This window comes from Coregonus lavaretus (assembly GCF_964263955.1).
Source record: "Coregonus lavaretus genome assembly, chromosome: 28".
NCBI lineage: Eukaryota > Metazoa > Chordata > Actinopteri > Salmoniformes > Salmonidae > Coregonus > Coregonus lavaretus.
Window position 1 is genome coordinate 37,367,427 of NC_140015.1, and position 9,025 is coordinate 37,376,451.

The window sequence follows — 9,025 nt, forward strand, 5'->3', positions numbered from 1 at the left end:
GACCACCACTCCTCGGAGAGTCAGAGAGGTCACTACACGGCTCAGAGGACACAAACCTATGCACTTGTACTCGTACACAAACACACACTTTAATAATCAATTGTATTGGTCGCATACACACACAGTGCCTTGCAAAAGTATTCATCCCCCTTGGTGTTTTTCCTATTTTGTTGCATTACAACCTGTAATTTAAATGGATTTTTATTTGGATTTCATGTAATGGACATACACAAAATAGTCCAAATTGGTGAAGTGAAATGAAAAAAATAACTTGTTTCAAAATATTCTAAAACTATTTCACCCCCTTTGCTATGAAGCCCCTAAATAAGATGTTGTGCACCCAATTACCTTCAGAAGTCACATAATTAGTTAAATAAAGTCCACCTGTGTGCAATCTAAGTGTCACATGATCTGTCACATGATCTCAGTATATCTACACCTGTTCTGAAAGGCCCCAGAGTCTGCAACACCACTAAGCAAGGGGCACCACCAAGCATGCGGCACCATGAAGACCAAGGAGCTCTCCAAACAGTTCAGGGACAAAGTTGTGGAGAAGTACAGATCAGGGTTGGGTTATAAAAAAATATCAGACACTTTGAACATCCCACGGAGCACCATTAAATCCATTATTAAAAAATTGAAAGAATATGGCTCCACAACAAACCTGCCAAGAGAGGGCCGCCCACCAAAACTCACGGACCAGGCAAGGAGGGCATTAATCAGAGAGGCAACAAAGAGACCAAAGATAACCCTGAAGGAGCTGCAAAGCTCCACAGCGGAGATCTGTCAATAGGACCACTTTAAGCCATACACTCCACAGAGCTGGGCTTTACGGAAGACTGGCCGGAAAAAAGCGATTGCTTAAAGAAAGAAATAAGCAAACACGTTTGGTGTTCGCCAGAAGGCATATGGGAGACTCTCCAAACAAACTTCTTTCTCCCCTCTCTCTCCAGATAAAATATTGCGACTTGTGACGGCAGGCCGCCCAACAACCTGCCCGCTTGACCCTATCCCCTCCTCTCTTCTCCAGACCATCTCCGGTGACCTTCTCCCTTACCTCACCTCGCTGATCAACTCATCCTTGACCGCTGGCTATGTCCCTTCCGTCTTCAAGAGAGCGAGAGTTGCACCCCTTCTCAAAAAACCAACACTCGATCCCTCTGATGTCAACAACTACAGACCAGTATCCCTTCTTTCTTTTCTCTCCAAAACTATTGAGCGTGCCGTCTTTAGCCAACTCTCTTGCTATCTCTCTCAGAATGACCTTCTTGATCCAAACCAGTCAGGTTTCAAGACTGGTCATTCAACTGAGACTGCTCTTCTCTGTGTCACAGAGGCTCTCCGCACTGCTAAAGCTAACTCTCTCTCCTCTGCTCTTGTCCTTCTAGACCTGTCTGCTGCCTTTGACACTGTGAACCATCAGATCCTCCTCTCCACCCTCTCCGAGCTGGGCATCTCCGGCGCGGCTCACTCTTGGATTGCGTCCTACCTGACCGGTCGCTCCTACCAAGTGGCGTGGCGAGAAGCTGTCTCCGCACCACGTGCTCTCACCACTGGTGTCCCCCAGGGCTCAGTTCTAGGCCCTCTCCTATTCTCGCTATACACCAAGTCACTTGGCTCTGTCATATCCTCACATGGCCTCTCCTATCATTGCTACGCTGACGACACACAACTAATCTTCTCCTTTCCCCCTTCTGAAAACCAGGTGGCGAATCGCATCTCTGCATGTCTGGCAGACATATCAGTATGGATGACGGATCACCACCTCAAGCTGAACCTCGGCAAGACGGAGCTGCTCTTCCTCCCGGGGAAGGACTGCCCGTTCCATGATCTCGCCATCACGGTTGACAACTCCGTTGTGTCCTCCTCCCAGAGTGCGAAGAGCCTTGGCGTGACCCTGGACAACACCCTGTCGTTCTCCGCTAACATCAAGGCGGTGACCCGATCCTGTAGGTTCATGCTCTACAACATTCGGAGAGTACGACCCTGCCTTACACAGGAAGCGCCACAGGTCCTAATCCAGGCACTTGTCATCTCCCGTCTGGATTACTGCAACTCGCTGTTGGCTGGGCTCCCTGCCTGTGCCATTAAACCCCTACAACACATCCAGAATGCCGCAGCCCGTCTGGTGTTCAACCTTCCCAAGTTCTCTCACGTCACCCCGCTCCTCCGCACACTCCACTGGCTTCCAGTTGAAGCTCGCATCTGCTACAAGACCATGGTGCTTGCCTACGGAGCTGTGAGGGGAACGGCACCTCCATACCTTCAGGCTCTGATCAGTCCCTACACCCAAACGAGGGCACTGCGTTCATCCACCTCTGGCCTGCTGGCTCCCCTACCTCTGCGGAAGCATAGTTCCCGCTCAGCCCAGTCAAAACTGTTCGCTGCTCTGGCACCCCAATGGTGGAACAAGCTCCCTCACGACGCCAGGACAGCGGAGTCACTCACCACCTTCCGGAGACATTTGAAACCCCACCTCTTTAAGGAATACCAGGGATAGGATAAAGTAATCCTTCTACCCCCCCCCCCCCCCCCAAAAAAAATAAATAAAATAAATAAACATTGTAAAGTGGTTATCCCACTGGCTATAAGGTGAATGCACCTATTTGTAAGTCGCTCTGGATAAGAGCGTCTGCTAAATGATGTAAATGTAAAATATGGAAGAAGGTACTCTGGTCAGATGACACTAAAATTGAGCTTTTTGGCCATCAAAGAAAACACTATGTCTGGCGCAAACCCAACAACTCTCATCACCCCGAGATCACCATCCCCACAGTGAAGCATGTTGGTGGCAGCATCATGCTGTGGGGATGTTTTTAATCGGCAGGGAAACTGGTCAGAATTGAAGGAATGATGGATGGCGCTAAATAGAGGGAAATTATTGAGGGAAACCTGTTTCAGTCTTCCAGAGATTTGAGACTGGGACGGAGGTTTACCTTCCAGCAGGACAATGACCCTATGCATACTGCTAAAGCAACACTTGAGTGGTTTAAGGGGAAACATTTAATTGTCTTGGTATGGCCTAGTCAAAGCCCAGACAGTACTGCTGCTCTATGTGTGGGAAGAGGCACATCTCTGCAGGGCGTCTTAAAGAACACCAAATAATCCATACAGGAGAGAAACCTTACAGATGCTCACAGTGTGGGAAGAGTTTTACTGTATCTACTGCCTTAAAATCTCATCTGAGAATTCATATAGGCGAGAGGCCTTACCTCTGCCTTCTTTGTGGGAAAAGCTTTGTTAGTGCAGGAAACCTAACCATACACAAGCAGATACACACTGGAGAGAAGCCTTATAGCTGTGATCAGTGTGGAAAGAGCTTTGCTCTAGCTTCCTTGCTGACTTCACACCGGCGCATACACAATGGAAAGAAACCTTACAGCTGTGAACAGTGTGGAAAGAGCTTTGCCGTAACTTCCTCCCTGACTAGACACCAGCGAATACACACTGGTGAGAAACCTTATGTCTGTCTATGTGGAAATGAGCTTTGCTCAGTTAGGGACAATGAAAAGTCACCAGAAAACAAAAACGTGCCGTATTTCATCTCCCTCCTAGACAGCACCGGTTCCAGATCCCTAAATGAAGGATAAATAAAAGACCTCTAGTGAACAGTCATATCCATCTCCCATTCTTAAACAGTTGACTTAGTCTGATCACCATTGTAACCTCTCTGGAGCCTAAATGCAGCCGTGATCTAGGATCAGGTCTCCCCTGTGTCAATGTAATATCACACATTGGGATTTAAATTGATAAATGTTATCATATAAGATGTCATAGTCAACCTGTCTGTGTGTGTGCTCATAAAACTAATCAATGATACATTGGATAATAATATCCATGAGGTCAAGGCAAGAACTATGTGTCTTGTAATAACTTTTAGATTTGTAATGTAATATCTTGTACCGCAGAAATGGAATGTAAATCACAGAAAATTGATGCTGTGGTGGCAGCTGCAGAGAAGTATTTGGGTATATGAGATTTTACTTCAGAAGAGTTACAGGGTGTTTTGAGTGGGGTGTCCTGTCCTCCCAGGCCATTGGGATGGTGCAGGAGCAGATTGGGGTAGTGGGTTTTTAATGAGTGTAGGTGGCAGCTGCTGAGAATAACCTGGGTGGACAATATTTTACTGCAGAAGAGTTCTAAGATATTTTTAGATCAAATATATACATATATATATATATATATATATATATATATATATATATATCATTGTAGAATAATAATGAAGACATTCAAACTATGAAATGACACATATGGAATCATGTAGTAACCAAGAAAGTGTTACACACTTTTTTTATATTTGAGCTTCTTCAAAGAAGCCACCCTTTGCCTTGATGACAGCTTTGCACACTCTTGGCATTCTCTCAACCAGCTTCATGAGGTTGTCACCTGGAATGCATTTCAATTAACAGGTGTGCCTTGTTAAAAGTTAATTTGTGGAATTTCATTTCTTCACACTTAACCAGCATGGCAACCACAGCATTCTGCAGCGATACACCATCCCATCTGGTTTGCTCTTAGTCCCACTAACATCGTTTTTTCAACAGGACAATGACCCAACACACCTCCAGGCTGTGTAAGGTATATTTGACCAAGAAGGAGAGTGATGGAGTGCTGCATCAGATTACCTGGCCTCCACAATCACCCGACCTCAACCCAATTGAGATGGTTTGGGATGAGTTGGACGCAGAGTGAAGGAAAATCAGCCAACAAGTGCTCAGCATATGTGGGAACTCCTTCAAGACTGTTGGAAAAGCATTCCAGGTGAAGCTGGTTGAGAGAATGCCAAGAGTGTGCAAAGCTATCATCAAGGCAAATGTTGGCTACTTTGAAAAATCTAAAATATATTTTGATATTTGTTTAACACTATCTTGGTTATTCCATATGTGTTATTTGATAGTTTTGATGTCTCACTATTATTCTACAATGTGGAAAATAATAGTTATAAATAAAAACACTTGAATGAGTAGGTGTCCAAACTTTTGACTGATACTGTAAACAGTTAAAGTTGGAAGTTTACATACATCTTTGCCAAATACATTTAAACTCAGTTTTTCACAATTCCTGACATTTAATCCTAGTAAAAATTCCCTGTCTTTGGTCAGTTAGGGTCACCACTTTATTTTAAGAATGTGAAATGTGTCACGATCGTTATTACAAGCGGACCAATGCGCAGCGTGATAAGCGTACATGTTTTATTTTAGTACACCACACGAACAAAAAACAACAAACGATACGTGAAGTCCTAGGTTAATAACACAAACCTTTCGGATCAAGATCCCACAATAAACTAGTGCCAAAAGGCTGCCTAAGTATGGTCCCCAATCAGAGACAACGAGCTACAGCTGTCTCTGATTGGGAACCACCCTGGCCAACATAGAAATAAACGATCTAGAACGAAACACATAGAAAACGAAACAATAAAACCTACACACCCTGGCTCAACATTAAAGAGTCCCCAGAGCCAGGGCGTGACAGTACCCCCCCCCCAAAGGCGCGGACTGCGACCGCGCCAACTAAACACAACAGGGGAGGGGCCGGGTGGGCATTCCGCCTCGGAGGCGGATCCGCCTCCGGGCGTGACCACCACTCTCTTTCTACCCCCCCGTAGCGCCCCTGGTCTGGTCCCGCTGGCCGGAGCTGGACTGGACACCGGTGGAGCGGATTGCTCTGGCTCCGGAGTGGAGCAGCTGACCGGTGCCGGACCAGGCACCGGTGGAACAGGCACGGGCCGTGCCGGACTGACGACGTGCACCACTGGCTTGGTGCGGGGAGCAGGAACGGGCCGGACCGGGCTGACGACGCGCACCACTGGCTTGGTGCGGGGAGCAGGAACGGGCCGGACCGGGTTGACGACGCGCACCACTGGCTTGGTGCGGGGGACAGGAACGGGCCGGACCGGGTTGACGACGTGCACCACTGGCTTGGTGCGGGGAGCAGGAACAGGCCGGACCGGGCTGGCGACGCGCACCACAGGCTTGGTGCGGGGGACAGGAACGGGCCGGACTGGGCTGGCGACATGCACCACAGGCTTGGTGCGGGGGACAGGAACGGGCCGGACTGGGCTGGCGACGCGCACCACAGGCTTGGTGCGGGGAGCAGGAATGGGCCGGACTGGGCTGACGACGCGCACCACAGGCTTGGTGCGGGGAGCAGGAATGGGCCGGACTTGGCTGACGACGCGCACCACTGGCCTGGTGCGGGGAGCAGGAACGGGCCAGACTGGGCTGACGACGCGCACCACTGGTATGGTGCGGGGAGTTGGAACGGGCCGGACCGGACTGGCGACACACACCACTTGCTTGGCGTGAGGAGCGGGACTGGGTTTCCTTATGAACCTCCGCTCCTTCTGCTGCCTAACCAGCTCCTCTCGCCGTGCTTCTACACTCTCCTTCTGCTCCCTCTGCACCAATGACCCCCTTAATCTGGCGGCCTCCTCTGTTAACCGGCTGAACCGCTCTATCGCGGCCTCCTGCTGCCTCGTCGTCCACGGCGTGAGCCCCCCCCTAAAAAATCCCACAATAAACTAGTGCCAAAAGGCTGCCTAAGTATGGTCCCCAATCAGAGACAACGAGCTACAGCTGTCTCTGATTGGGAACCACCCTGGCCAACATAGAAATAAACGATCTAGAACGAAACACATAGAAAACTAAACAATAAAACCTACACACCCTGGCTCAACATTAAAGAGTCCCCAGAGCCAGGCCGTGACAAAATGTCAGAATAATAGTAGAGAGAATGATTTATTTCAGCGTTTATTTCTTTCATCACATTCCCAGTGGGTCAGAAGTTTACATTCACTCAATTAGTATTTGGTAGCATTGCCTTAAAATTGTTTAACTTGGGTCAAACGTTTTGGGTAGCCTTCCACAAGCTTCCCACAATAAGTTGGGTGAATTTTGGCCCATTCCTCCTGACAGAGCTGGTGTAACTGAGTCAGGTTTGTAGGCCTCCTTGCTCGCACACGCTTTTTCAGTTCTGCCCACAAATGTTCTATAGGATTGAGGTCAGGGCTTTTTGATGGCCACTCCAATACCTTGACTTTGTTGTCCTTAAGCCATTTTGCCACAATTTTGGAAGTATGCTTGGGGTCATTGCGACCAAGCTTTAACTTCCTGACTGATGTCTTGAGATTTTGCTTCAATATATCCACATACTTTTCCTTCCTCATGATGCCATCTATTTTGTGAAGTGCACCAGTCCCTCCTGCAGCAAAGCATCCCCACAGCATGATGCTGCCACCCCTGTGCTTCACGGTTGGGATGGTGTTCTTCGGCTTGCAAGCTACCACCTTTTTCCTCCAAACATAACGATGGTCATTATGGCCAAACAGTTCTATATTGGTGTTTCATCAGACCAGAGGACATTTCTCCAAAAAGTACTATCTTTGTCCCCATGTGCAGTTGCAAACCGTAGTCTGGCTTTTTTATGGCGGTTTTGGAGCAGGAGCTTCTTCCTTGCTGAGCGGCCTTTCAGGTTATGTCGAAATAGGACTCGTTCTACTGTGGATATAGATAATTTTGTACCTGTTTCCTCCAGCATCTTCAAAAGGTCCTTTGCTGTTGTTCTGGGATTAATTTGCACTTTTCGACCAAAGTACGTTCATCTCTAGGAGACAGAGAACGCGTCTCCTTCCTGAGCGGTATGACGGCTGCCTGGTCCCATGGTGCTTATACTTGCATACTATTGTTTGTACAGATGAATGTGGTACCTTCAAGCGTTTGGAAATTGCTCCCAAGGATGAACCAGACTTGTGGAGGTCTACAAAAAATTTCTGAGGTCTTGGGGGGAATAACAGTTAGGAAAACCAGTCACGAGAATACCAAGATGGCAAATCAGGGGGCGGGGTTGAGTTGGGGCATGTCACTAGGGGTGGTTGGGGACCACCAATATTTAGCTTAAAAGGCTAACGCTATTCCCGATTTAGCTTCTTAGTGAGGCATCTTCAAGTATTATAGTGGATCATTTCTCAAAGTGTTCAAGGGGCACTGCTTCAACAACGATGGGCATGAAGCTGTGGTTAGCACCGCAAATTTCAGAACATTGTCCGTAGAACACCCCGGGTCGAGAGGCAATAAAGGCTGGTTGATTTAAACGTCCGGGGACGGCGTCTATTTTTACACCTAAAGAAGGGACAGCTCAGAAGTGAAGGACATCTTCAGCTGAAACGAGAACTCTGATTGGAGATTCCACGGGGACCACTATTCGATGGTCTGCCTCCAATAGGCGAAATTGTCTGGGGATTAGGTCTTGGGTGGAGATTATATAGGAGTCAAAGCCTAGATCTTCGTAGTCGATGTATTCGTAACTTCAGTATCATTGGTGTCCTATTGCTTTGATGGTGAGGTGGGGGTCGTTAATTTCGTCTATAAGATAGAGAATTCGGAGGGAGGGGAGAGCGATAAGAATAAGGATGACTGCTGGAAGGATGGTTCAAACGATCTCAATTTCTTGAGAATCGAGGATGTATTTGTTAGTAAGTTTAGTAGAGACTGTTGCTACGATGATATAAAGCACTAGTGTGCTGATAAGAAGAACAATCATAAGAGCATGGTCGTGGAAGTGAAGAAGTTCTTCTATTACAGGTGAGGCCGCGTCTTGGAATCCTAGTTGTGAGGGATGTGCCCATTGTAGCTAAGTGCTCAAGACACGCGGGGTTTTAACCCACAACTTTGCCTTGACAAGGCAGTGTAATATACTAGTTTTACTAGTGTCTTATGGAAGATAGTGGCAGAGTGGTTATGCGGTTGGCTTGAAACCAGCACATGGGGGTTCAATTCCTCCCTTTCTCGTTAGGCTGCTTGTACTTGTACAAACGCCGGTTCCTCGAAATGTGTGATAGGGCGGGGGACATCCGTGCAGTCACTCTACGTTTGTTGAAGTCAGCTCAATTAATGCGACTTCCCGTTTGGCGGCAAAGGCTTCTCAAAGGATACATAAGAATATAATTACAGCAACCAAGGAGATAAGGGATCCGATTGAGGAGACAGTGTTTCAAAGTGTGTAGGCATCAGGGTAATCAGAG